This window comes from Malus domestica, chromosome 03 (assembly GCF_042453785.1).
Source record: "Malus domestica chromosome 03, GDT2T_hap1".
NCBI lineage: Eukaryota > Viridiplantae > Streptophyta > Magnoliopsida > Rosales > Rosaceae > Malus > Malus domestica.
Genome location: NC_091663.1, coordinates 5381558 through 5395322, shown reverse-complemented (window position 1 = coordinate 5395322; position 13765 = coordinate 5381558). Strand labels below are relative to the sequence as shown.

The following is a 13765-nucleotide window of genomic DNA, read 5'->3' as shown; positions in this document are numbered from 1 at the left end:
CTCTCAAAACAACATGTTCAACATTTGTTAATATTTCAATTAATTTATTGTCTACTGCTTTGAAATGTAAAAATCCCTTATATTAAAAAAAAAAGAAGTGAAATCTTCAAAATACTCCTTAAATTTAACATTTCTTTGACAAAATTGAGACCAAAAGAGTTATGAATGTTAGTTTCAGGAATTAAAACGAGACAAAATCAATTTTAAAGGGTAAATTTTATCTATACTAAAACTTGGTTTCCTCGAGACTGTTTTTCACTGTTCATGAACAGTGTCCAGACGAAAATGCCCTCGCTTTTTCCTCTGTTTTCCCTGCTGTTGCCCTCTTTGTATAGTCGAGTGACTCTTCTGCCCTTTGTATCCACGCATTCACCATCGACCCATCCTCTACCGATCTATTTTCTATCATTCTAGAACTTGCTTTTCGCTGTCACTTTTTGGTGCCTCATGGATTCCGGCTGTCTTCGTACCTGTCAGACCATAGAAGCCATCATCGATCAAGCCTTTATTTCAACGACATCTTCTCAATTTCTGTTTTGGTCTTGCTGATTCCGGTTGTGGTTGGACCCTTTAAAACGTTGATATCACTTTAGATCAACTTTGTCAAGCCTGGGCTCAAAATTTTCCGGGTTCGTTCTGATCATCGCGTTACTGTTCAGGAGATCCTGTTGTCAAGGTTCAGAGCAAAAAAACTCCTTTATAGATGGATTTCCTTGCTTTAACCCATTATTTTTGTGTTTCTGGATGTTGGTTTTTCTTATTTTATTTATTGTTTTGTTAATTTTGGTTATGTGATTTGTGATTTGTGATTTTTGTCCTTCCCTTTTCTTGAATTTTGAGGGTGTTTTTTTTCCTGTTGTTTTAAGGTTTTTTTTTCCTCTGCTGAAATTAGAGTTGGCTAAATTTTGTTGATTTCTTTTTATCTATGTAGGAAATTTTAGTGTTGTGGTCGCATCACCCTTGAGGCTCTGCGTGGCATCTATGTGCCCATCAAAGGGTTTATAAACAACCAGAGGATTATTAAAAGGGGGCTTCCATCTGAGGTAGTGTGGATATTTCCCAATATTACTTTTCTTTGCTGATTTGGGTTGATATTATCAATGTGATTTGCTTTTAAATGTTTTGATTATGAATTTAGTTTTGAATTTTGTGTTTGCCTGGATATGTTCGAAAATATATGCATTTGAGAATCTTGAGTTTTCTGTTGTTTACAAAACAATATCGATATCATCTGGGGGTTTTGTTTTGTTTGAATTTCTTTTTCTTTTGATTTTGGATTTACAAATGGATTTTGTGTTCAAATTTCCATTTTGTGATTTTGAGGGTTTTGTTTGTAGCCTCTGATTCTACATGTGAGTGTTTAATTTGGTTTTTTGGGCTTTTGTTTTCAGCCTTTGACGTCCTCTGTGCTCAAGCCCTGATAGCAATGGTGAGCTTCCCTTTCAAAGATTGCTCATTTCCAGTAATTAGGGTTTATGAAGTGATTTCTTTGCTTAATTTATGCATCATTAGATTGCTGAAGGAGGATTTGAATCAATTCATCTAAACTTGATCCTAACTTGATCTTTTTTTGTTCTGCTACTGGTGGTTGTGAATGTGATGTGTTCCCATGTTAAGAGGAAATTAAGAAAAACATTTGGTAATCTGCTTTTGGTTATCTAAATTTCAATTCATTTGTTTTTATTTTACCTGGGCTTCATTTCATCTTCAAATGCCTTCTTCGATTTTATTGCACTTTGCTTTGGGGAACACAATTGCAATTTTCAAAAGAAAAATCTATTCCCATTGGATAAATTGTCAGCCATCAAACTGAACAAAAAGGTTGGGATCATTAGTTTTTCATTTTTTTCCTTCAATTTGGAATGTGAATTCGCATTGGCACTTTGGCTTCACATTGTTGGTACGCAAAGACAGACTGCAAACAATTTTACTATTTTTTGTAAGAACTTCAGTTGTTTTCAAAATGTGAAAACAACATGCATCCCCTTATATTCCAATGAGCGTCGAGACAATAATTTTTCTTACAGGAAAAGAATAGATCCTATGTTAGGAAGATACAAAGCTGGAGTATTTGCCAAACAAAATTGTGGCCATTCTTTTTTTATTCTTTGAGGGACAATTGTTACCCCTTCTTTTTCTTAATGGAAAATTGTTGCTAATTTGTTTGTGAAATTTTACCTATGTTTTATTTTTCCTTATTCTTTTTGTGTTTGTTTTTCCCTTTTGGTTTATTTGGATTCATGGAATCTGGACAGGGTGAGCAGGATAATAGTAGTGGTTTGTTTGTGTTTTTTCTTTTTTTTTTCAATTTTGATATGTTAAAGAGCAAAAGTGTTGGCACAGGCAAGAAGGCTGCAAAGGATCCAAATAATCCTAAGAAGCTTACCAATGCCTTCATCGTTTTCATGTATGATCAACGTTGTATCTCTCTCTCTCTCTCTCTTCAAATCGATCGTTTTTTACTATGATTTAATTTTTGTAATTTATTTCTATAAATTTTTCATTCAGTTTTATATAAGAAGCATCTCAGAGTGAAATATAAGGACCATCCTAATAACAAAATATGTCACCGTTGTAAGTCAATCTCATCTTATGATCCACTCTTGCCTTTATCAATTACCATCCTATAGATGCAACATAGTCTCCACTCTCTCACTCTTTTGCAGATCCTTCTTCCCATTTTCTCCCAAAAATGATCAATGGCATCAGCCTTTACTCATTAGCCACCGCCACCTTTACATTGCACATCAACTTAGAACACACATGGTATATATGTCTCTCACATCTCAAATCCTTTCTTTTACCTCAATTTTTATTAGATCTTACAAAAGCGTTTTAATTTTTCCAGTATTGTTACTCTTACATGATTGCTACTACATATACTCATCTTTTTAGGCTATTGGGTTTTTTCTGTATGCACAGATTAGATTCCCAAATTTTCTTTTTCCCTTTTTTATTTTATAGTTCTCTCTCATTTTTCTAAGACCAAAATGAAAATTGTAAATTTCAAACATCCTTGCAGACCAAATTCATTACTTTTAACCATGCACGCAAGTTTGAGAGACCACAACAACAACAACAACAACAAAGCCTTTTCCCACTAAGTGGGGTCGGCTATATGAATCCTAGAACGCCATTGCGCTCGATTTTGTGTCATGTTTTCCGTTAGATCCAAGTACTCTAAGTCTTTTCTTAGGGTCTCTTCCAAAGTTTTCCTAGGTCTTCCTCTACCCCTTCGGCCCTGAACTTCTGTCCCGTGGTCACATCTTCGAATCGGAGCGTCAGTAGGCCTTCTTTGCACATGTCCAAACCACCGTAACCGATTTTCTCTCCTCTTTCCTTCAATTTCGGTTACTCCTACTTTACCTCGGATATCCTCATTCCTAACCTTATCATTTCTCGTGTGCCCACACATCCAACGAAGCATCCTTATCTCCACTACACCTACGTGTTGATGCTTCACCGCCCAACATTCTATGCCATACAACATTGTCGGTCTTATTGTCGTCCTATAAAATTTTCCCTTGAGCTTCAGTGGTTTACGACGGTCACACAACACGCCGGATGCACTCTTCCACTTCATCCATCCAACTTGTATTCTATGGGTGAGATCTCCATCAAATTCTCCGTTCTTTTGCAAGATAGATCCTAGGTAGCGAAAACGGTCGCTCTTTGGTATTTCCTGATCTCCGATCCTCATCCCTAACTCATTTTGGCATCCGTTTGCACTGAACTTGCATTCCATATATTCTGTATTTGATCAGCTTAGGCGAAGACCTTTAGATTCTAACACTTCTCTCCAAAGGTTAAGCTTCGCGTTTACCCCTTCCTGCGTTTCATCTATCAACACTATATCGTTTGCGAAAAGCATACACCAAATAATATCATCTTAAATATTAAGTTTGTGATCTTCGCTAGATTGCTCCGGTCATTAGTGTGGATAAGTATGTAAATGGATAGAGACAGGAAGCAAACACAAGATGTACGTGGTTCACCCAGATTGGCTACGTCCACGGAGTAAATGAGTTCTCATTAATTGTGAAGGATTTACACAATATATAGGTTCAAGCTCTTCTTTAGTGAGTACAAGTGAATGATTTAGTACAAATGACATTAGGAAATATTGTGGAAGAATGATCTTGTAATCACGAAACTTTTAAGTACCGAAGTGTGGTATCGTCTTCACTTGCCTTATCTGTCTCATAGGTAGATGTGACATCTTCTTTGGAAGTACTATTCCTCCCTCCAGGGGTGGTATCTTTAACTGGTGGAGATGCACAAGGTAATGTCTCAATTTCACTTGACGCTTACTTGTAGTTTCAGGCTTGGTTAAACGCAATACAAACCATGGAGTAGGAGTCCCCCAAGTCGCCGAGCTAGGGGATCTGCTGAAAGATGTGACAGACAAGGTAAGCAATCAGAGCTTCAAGCAATCAGTCCCAGATCAGAAGTTTGATTTCGAGTTCCGGCTGATTGTTATCCTTCTCCTTATCTTGCAGGTAGCATGAAGGATAAAGAGAAGAAAATGAGAAAATGTGATATGAGATACTTTTGCTTTTGAAGAAGTAACTTTCCACATGCTTATTCTTGAACTGGGCTGGAAGGTTTTCTTGTTTCCGCCAGAGTATAAGGTCGACTGAAGAATTTGAGGGTTAAAACAAGTCCATCAAATCTAGAGTACGTTCGACCCTGCTGATATGGGATACTTTTGCTGTTGACAAAGTAGTGGATGTATCGGCACGTGTTCTGTTGCGCTTGTCTCCACATGCTTCCTTGTATCCTTCTCACTTGCCCTATTTGTTCCTCAGGCAGATGTGGTATCTTCTCGGGAAGCATAAGATGTTGAAGATGAGTACTCGAGAGCAATGGGGTTCCAGGCAGTCAGTTCCAGACTGGAAGCTTGATTCCAAGTGCTGACTGATTGCTCTCTTTCTCCTTATCTTGCAGGTAAGAACAAGGCCAAAGGAAAAGACATGGAAAAAGCATGATATGGGATACTCTTGGTTTTAACCCTGATGATATGAGATATTCTTGCTCTGGTGTGGCTTGTTTGCAGAGTTATTCTCGGGGGGAAAGAAAGCTGAGTATTTCGAGAGGCTTCGTTGGGAGTGCCCTCTCATATATGAGGAAGGGTTGAGCATTTTTGCAGGTCTGCCTGTCCGTTGAGGATGGAGGTCGACATATATAGGAGTCTCCCTAACAAGGAGGAGTAATACTATTCTTTTACCCTGCTTGGTCATAGCACGGTAGTGGGAGCTGCCAGCTTCACGTGTTTTAACTCTGTCAGAGCACTTTGAAAAAGTGGTCTGTGGTATCTGGAAAGCTGATGTTACGTGTGAAGATTACAGACAAGCTTTATCCAAGGAGATCTGGCTCTCGAAGTTGAGAAAGCGGTGTAAGGATTACAGACAAGCTTTATCTAAGGGGCTCTCGAAGTTGAGAAAGCGGTGCCTCTTTGGTTTTCGAACAAGCAATCCTGTCGGGGATCTGTCTCTCGAGATTCGGAGAACGGTGCTTCTTCGATTTTTTAGAAAGCAATCCTGCTAGGAGTCTGGCTCTCGAGATTCGGAGAGCGGTGTCTCGTCGTTTTTTGAGAAAGTAATCATGTTGGGAATCTGGCTCTCGAGATTCGGAGGACGGTGCCTCTTCGATCTTGAAGCAAGCAATCTTGTTGGGAGTGTTTTCTCGAATGTGAGTAAAGGTTAGGCCTGTTTGCTAGTCTACCTTGCCACGGAGCACAGAGGTTAACACACAGGGACTTTCCAATTATTCAGCAATGGTCCTGTTCCTTTACCCTTGTGGGTAATAATATGGTAACTAGACCTTCAAAATTTATGTGTCTAAACTTTGTTAGTGCTGTTTCTTTGCTATTCTTTTACCCTTCTTGGTCATAGCGATGTAATGGGAGCTGCAAGCTTCACGTGTCTAAACTTTGTCAGAGATTTTTGGCAAAGTTATCTGTGGTACCCGTGAGCTGATGTTGCATGTGGAAAGTTGATGATTGAACAGTAACATTCACGTGCTTTCTACTTCACCAGAAATCTTTGACAGAATGCCCGTAATTTCTACAAAGTTGAGTGTGCATGTGACAGGTGCTGACAAGGCTGAAAAAGCAAGTGCCTCTTCGATTTCTGAGATTGGCATTCGTGGTCTCTGAGCAGCCCAGCTTTTGAGAAAGCAAGCGCCTCTTCGATTTCTGCGATCGACCTACGTGGTCTTTGAGCAGCCCATCTTTTGAGAAAGCAAACGCCTCTTCGATTCCAGAGATCGACCCTCGTGGTCTCTGAGCAGCCCAGTTTTTGAGAAAGCAAACGCCTTTTCGATTTCTGAGTAGGCGCCTCTTCGATTTCTGAAGCTCCATCGAGTGCAGATTTTTATAGAGGTTAGTATTAAGTTCCAAAGCACATTTGAATCTCCACCAGTAAAAGCTCTCTTCTTGCATGTTTAAGATCTTGATTTGTCCGACCTCTTTTCTCTTCAACACCTTTGAAAATGTCTGGTCCCTCCGACCGTCGTTTTGACTTGAACCTTGTTGAAGAGGCAGTCATGCCTTCTCCAGACAACATATGGCGCCAATCCTTCTTATCCCCTACTGGTCCTCCTACCGTTGGGGATTCCGTAATGAAGAATGATATGATCGCTGCGGTGGTGGCCAGGAACCTTCTCACTCCCAAAGATAACAGACTACTTTCCAAACGGTCTGATGAGTTGGCTGTTAAGGATTCTCTGGCTCTCAGTGTTCAGTGTGCAGGTTATGTGTCTAATATGGCCCAACGCCTATTTGCTCGAACCCGCCAAGTTGAATCATTGGCGGCTGAAGTGATGAGTCTCAAACAGGAGATTAGAGGGCTCAAGCATGAGAATAAACAGTTGCACCGGCTCGCACATGACTATGCTACAAACATGAAGAGGAAGCTTGACCAGATGAATGAATCTAATGTTCAGATTTTACATGATCATCAGAGGTTTGTGGGTTTGTTCCAAAGGCATTTATTGCCTTCGTCTTTTGGGGTGGTACCGCGTAATGAAGCTCCAAATGATCAACCTCTGATGCCTCCTCCTTCTAGGGTACTGTCCAGTACTGAGGCTCCGAATGATCCTCCTTTGGTGCCTTCTCTTTCTGGGGCTCTGCCGACTGTTGAGACTTCCCCTAAGCAACCTTTGTGAAGGCTCCCTCTTGTTTGTTTATTTTGACTCGTGTATATGTACATATTTGTAACTTCTTAGAGATATCAATAAATAAGCTTTGTTTCATTTCAACGTATTATGTTAAATACACCAAAGCCTTCTTCACTAAGTTCTTTGAATTTTTCTTTTGTTGAAGCTTGTATGTTGAAGCTTTGTGAGTGGAGCATGTAGGTTGAGGTAGTGTTCCCTTAATTTCCTGAGTGGGGAAAACTTCTCGATTGGAGACTTAAAAAATCCAAGTCACTGAGTCGGGTCGGCTATATGAATCTTAGAACGCCATTGTGCTCGATCATATGTCATGTCCTCCGTTAGATCTAAGTACTCTAAGTCTTTTCTTAGAATCTCTTCCAAAGTTTTCCTAGGTCTTCATCTACCCCTTCGGCCCTGAACCTCTGTCCCGTAGTCACATCTTCTAACCGGAGCGTCAGTAGGCCTTCTTTGCACATGTCCAAACCACCGTAACCGATTTTCTCTCAGTTTTCCTTCAATTTCAGCTACTCCTACTTTACCTCGGATATCCTCATTCCTAATCTTATCATTTCTCATGTGCCCACACATCCAACGAAGCATCCTTATCTCCGCTACACCCATTTTGTGTACGTGTTGATGCTTCACCGCCCAACATTCTGTGTCATACAACATCGCCGGCCTTATTGTCGTCCTATAAATTTTTTCCTTAAGCTTCAGTGGCATACGACGATCACACAACACGCTGGATACTCTTCCACTTCATCCATCCAGCTTGTATTCTATGGTTGAGATCTCTATCTAATTTTCTGTTCTTTTGCAAGATAGATCCTAGGTAGCGAAAACAGTGGCTCTTTGGTATTTCCTGATCTCCGATCCTCACCCCTAACTCATTTTGGCCTCCATTTGCACTGAACTTGCACTCCATATATTCTGTCTTTGATCGGCTTAGGCGAAGACCTTTAGATTCCAACACTTCTCTCCAAAGGTTAAGCTTCGCATTTACCCCTTCCTGAGTTTCATCTATCAACACTATATCGTCTGCGAAAAGTATACACCAAGGAATATCATCTTAAATATGTCCTGTTAATTCATTCATTACCAACGCAAAAAGGTAAGGACTTAAGGATGAGCCTTGATGTAATCCTACAGTTATGGGGAAGCTTTCGGTTTGTCCTTCATGAGTTCTTACGGCAGTCTTTGCTTCTTCATACATATCTTTTATAGCTTGGATATATGCTACTCGTACTCCTTTCTTCTCTAAAATCCTCCAAAGAATGTCTCTTGGGACCCTATCATACGCTTTTTCCAAATCTATAAAGACCATGTGTAAATCCTTTTTCCCATCTCTATATCTTTCCATCAATCTTCGTAAGAGATAGATTGCCTTCATGGTTGAGCGTCCTGGCATGAACCCGAATTGGTTGTCCACAACCCGTGTCTCTTGCCTCAATCTAAAGCTCAATGACTCTCTCCCAGAGCTTCATTGTATGACTCATTAGCTTAATATCCCTATAGTTCATGCAATTTTGTACGTCGCCCTTATTCTTGTAAATAGGCACCAAGGTGCTTTTTCGCCACTCGTTTGGCATCTTCTTCGTTTTCAAAATTCTATTGAAAAGGTGAGTGAGCCATGCTATACCTGTCTCTCCAAAGGCTTTCCACACTTCAATCGGTATATCGTCTGGGCCCACTGTTTTTCTATGCTTCATCTTCTTCAAAGCTACAACCACTTCTTCTTTCCTGATTCGACGATAAAAGGAGTAGTTTCTACACTCTTCTGAGTTACTCAACTCCCCTAAAGGAGTACTCCTTTCATGTCCTTCATTGAAAAGATTATGAAAATAACCTCTCCATCTGTCTTTGACCGCGTTCTCTGTAGCAAGAACCTTTCCATCCTCATCGTTGATGCACCTCACTTGATTTAGGTCCTTTGTCTTCTTTTCCCTTGCTCTAGCTAGTTTATAGATATCAAACTCTCATTCTTTGGTATCTAGTCGCTTATACATATCGTCATAAGCCGCTAACTTAGCTTCTCTCACAGCTTTCTTCGCCTCTTGCTTCGCTCTTCTATACCTTTCACCATTTTCATCGGTCATATCCTTGTATAAGGCTTTACAACATTCCTTCTTAGCCTTCACCTTTGTTTGTACCTCCTCATTCCACCACCAAGATTCCTTTTGATGTGGAGCAAAGCCCTTAGACTCTCCTAATACTTCTTTTGCTACTTTTCGGATATAGCTAGCCATGGAATCCCACATTTGGCTAGCTTCCCCCTCTCTATCCCACACACACTGGGTGATTACTTGCTCTTTGAAAATGACTTGTTTTTCTCCTTTTAGATTCCACCATCTAGTCCTTGGGCACTTCCAAGTCTTGTTCTTTTTTCTCACTCTTTTGATATGTACATCCATCACTAACAAGCGATGTTGATTAGCCAAGCTTTCCCCCGGTATAACTTTGCAATCCTTACAAGTTATACGATCCCCTTTCCTCATTAGAAGAAAATCTATTTGTGTTTTTGACGACCCACTCTTGTAGGTGATCACATGTTCTTCTTTTTTCTTAAAGAAGGTGTTGGCTAAGAAGAGATCATATAAAAAAAAAAATGTCGTACCCAGTGCACAAGGCTCCCGCTTTAAGAAGAGATCATATGCCATTGCAAAATCCAAGATAGCTTCCCCATCCTCATTTCTCTCCCCAAAACCATGGCCACCATGAAAACCTCCATAGTTGTCTATCTCCCTGCCCACGTGTCCATTTAAATCTCCTCCCATAAATAACTTCTCTGTCTGAGCAATTCCTTGCACCAAGTCTCCAAGATCTTCCCAAAATTTCTCCTTCGAACTCATATCCAACCCTACTTGAGGTGCGTACGCACTAATCACATTGATGAGTTCTTGTCGTATTACAATCTTGATTGTCATGATTCTATCTCCTACCTTCTTGACATCTACAACATCTTGTGTCAATGTCTTGTCCACAATGATGCCAACACCGTTTCTCGTTCTATTTGTGCCCGAATACCAAAGCTTAAACCCTGAGTTTTCTAGATCCTTTGCCTTAAGACCAACCCACTTAGTTTCTTGTAGGCACATAATATTTATCCTCTCCTCACCATAACTTCCACTACTTCCATAGATTTTCCCGTTAAGGTTCCTATATTCCACGTTCCTAAATGCATTCTACTCTCTTGAACTCTACCCTTTCGTCATAGCTTCTTCACCATCCCCCGTCTAATAGGATCAAAGTACTTCTTTTGTATGTCTTGTGTAAAGTTGATAGGAGCATATGCTCCCAAACAACTTTGAGTGGAGTCGTTCGAAAAGAAGTTTCTATAGCCCCCTTGCTCATTTAACACTGCATCCGGGTGCCGATGGAGATACAGCGACCCTTGCTCACTTATCACTATGCTCGGGCCACACAGCGCGCCACTTACGGGTGACATCCTAGCTTTAGCGCGATTTCGTTCTGGATTCATTGTCATAAGGATTCGACGTAACTGTGGAGTGCCGGCTGTCGACTACTTGACGCCCTTCCCCTCCTCCTTTATCTAGGCTTGGGACCGGCAATATAAGATAAACTTACACAGACGGAGTTAGTTTGAGAGACCATTTCAGAAATAACATTTTTTAGCCATGCATAAAAGTTTGGGCACAATTTCTCATATTGAAGACTCAGGGCAAATACTTGAAGAGAACTCAACTGCTATTGATTGCTCTTTAACTCTATTTCTCATATTTAATACAGTAGCTGAGCAATCTGGTAACATAGTTCATCCTGTTACAACCTTATTTTCGTTAATTTTCCAATTTATCTCTTTACTTGGTCACCTTCAAGCAAATCACAATTGAGACTCTTCATTTATCTGCTCATTGCTATTTATGTTAGCTGCTTATTTTTCAGTGAGATTGGTTCTAAAATTCTAATTTGTTTGAGCAATGACAGACTGGAATTGATTTTGAAATTTTATCACTATGCAAAATTGCAAAGGGCTGATCAAATGAAACACATAATTTCAATACACCTGGCTAAGACATTGGAATTCTAACATTAGTAATTTGAAAAAGCCAACAAAAATCCTTGCTTTTAAGCAACATACTGATGAAGTTGACCCAACCTAAGATAACCAAATCTATGTATATATACAAGAAAAACTGTTGGACAACATTGTTCATATCAAAATTTATTTACATAGTTCACATTGAAATATAGTTGTTGGTAGCATAAGCAAATACACAACTTATTTTTAAAAATTTCAATATCTGTTAAGCTCTTTATCATTAAAAATACATAGCCATTTTATTTGCCATTTGCAATTAAAGTTGAACAATGCTTGCTCCCAACGAATATTTGGAATTAGCTATGCATTTCGTTTTGCTCTTATTTTGGTGTTTCCTTCCAAATTTCTAATACTTGGAAAAGGTGGTAAATGTGCATTTTTTATATGCATGTATCAGATTGTTATGAGTTAATGAGTTGGTGCTTTTTGTTTCTTAAGATGAAAATATGTTTGTATTGCTAACTATGGATTGCAATGGACTATCATTTTTATATGTTTCGCCTATCTATGTGACTTTTTGAGTTGATTCGGCATGTACTTAGCTTTATTTTTGAGTTGATTCGGCATGTTGTTGATTTGGATGAGAAAAAAATGGGGAATGGATACACCTATGTTTGTTAATATTCATACTTCTAATCTCTTCGATTTAATTATATTCATCGCACCACGTAGTACTCCCAAGTAAATACACATTACATAGTCTTAACTTTTCTTTTCCTCCTTTTTCAGTTCCCAGAAGCTGCAAGCTTTAACTCGATTCACTGTACTATCAAAGTAAAGGACCAGTGGACAATATAGTAAATCTATGGTATGTAACTATTGTGTACATGTACATCGAGTATTATCTTTTATATGTAAATAGTTATTTACTAAATCTTTTGTATATAAATAATATGAATACACATCAAGTATTATCTTTTGTGTGTAAATAATACTACGTACAACTTTCAATCCCGCAGCATCGCGCGGGCTTCTCTTGCTAGTTAAGACTAAATGACAGTTCCATTAAATTTAAATTTAATCCTTTGGCTAAGCCGCTAAGCACGGGTAATTGTCACCCCACCAATCCATATCATTACTTAAGCCTGGGAGAAGCAGCCAAGCACGTGTAATTGTCACCCACCAACCCATCATTACTTAATTAACTACTGACAAAGAGCATACATTTGTGTGAACAATTTCTCTTAATAAATACATATTTTATTTTAATATTGCATAATTACTATTTTATCCTCCTTATGTAAATATTGTGTATCAAAAGTGAGGGTAAAATTGAAAAAATATGATTGTCATTATCTAAAAAAAGAGGGTAAAATAGGGAAAATATGGATATGATTGTCATTTTCTCAAAAGGTACAAAATTATTGTTTTGCCCTCCTCATTGTCAATATTGTGTATCAAAAGTAAGGGCAAAATAAGAAGAAAGGGGTAAAAGGTTGATAATAAGGGTTCTCTTAATAGAATAGATAGTACTGCATTACTTAATTATTTTATAGTCGAAATTAGTGTAGTTTAATACGTAGTATTGATAATATTTGTCTTACACAACTGATATTGAGGGTTCGAGGGAAGAGGAAATGAGATTTCGAGTGCAATTGTAAGTGTAATGCTTTCAACCAATTTAATTACAAATTTCTGTTAATATGATAGTATCAAAGGTTTGCATCATAAACTTATGAGTTTCACATGAAGGTGTAACGATTGTACAAGACAGGTGTGACGGATGTAAATTGTGTTTTTTTGTCATTGTAATGAACAAAGTATGGGCCAAACTGTAGTTAGGTACAAATTTTTTGGTGGTTGAGGCTTTAGGTGAATGGTAATTGGATTGGTGGTGGATGATTTCAAGTGGAAGGAAATGGGCCTATTTTATTTTATTTTTTGTCAAATAATAGGTTTTGTTAGATTAATTACTGACAAAGTTTGCATCTACGTGGTGAAATGGCTGATCACTTTTCTTGCATGAGCCCATTTCTACTTCACCTTTCCATTTTTTTTTTTTGTGATTTTAGTCTTATTGTATTGTCTTTCATGAACATGGTGACAGTTAGAGTTGATTGTGATGGCCACTTGAAAGGTGAGATGGTTTCAGAGAGCTGGAAAGTGATTTGTTCGATGAATAATTGAAGTAATGGATCCCAATACTGAGCATGGAATAAAATATCGAAAATATCGGCGAAATATCATCGATATTTTCGTATTTTTGAGTTATCGATATTTTATTAGGTATCCAATGAGTTTTCGTCAAAATATCGCGATATTATCTAAATATTGCGATATGAAATCCAAAAATAACTTAAAATTGTTTGAAAAGTCTCAGTTTTGAAACTAGAGGGATTCGAACCCCTCCCATTTAACTCCTTAAGGCCTTAACCATCATATCACTTATACTGTTGCGATAATATGCCAAAATATTTATATATATAATTTTGTTTTGAATTCTTTTTACAAACAAATTTGCACATATTCCAAATTTTTTGTGGTATTATATTTTAAATTGTGTCAATTAATTACTTAGTTAATGGCATGTGGTTTTTAATTTTTCTA

General features: G+C 38.4%; 2 long non-coding RNA genes across 2 annotated transcripts; both read left to right on the top strand.

The window, feature by feature from the left end:
• Positions 1 to 359: 359 nt before the first annotated feature.
• On the top strand, positions 360 to 12169 carry LOC139194398 (uncharacterized). The gene is made up of 7 exons (XR_011579166.1): positions 360 to 676; positions 932 to 1043; positions 1392 to 1429; positions 2344 to 2407; positions 2509 to 2574; positions 2667 to 2766; positions 11948 to 12169. It is a non-coding gene; the product is annotated as an uncharacterized lncRNA (long non-coding RNA).
• On the top strand, positions 4279 to 6382 carry LOC139194399 (uncharacterized). The gene is made up of 4 exons (XR_011579167.1): positions 4279 to 4409; positions 4500 to 4677; positions 4809 to 4947; positions 5057 to 6382. It is a non-coding gene; the product is annotated as an uncharacterized lncRNA (long non-coding RNA).
• Positions 12170 to 13765: the final 1596 nt, after the last annotated feature.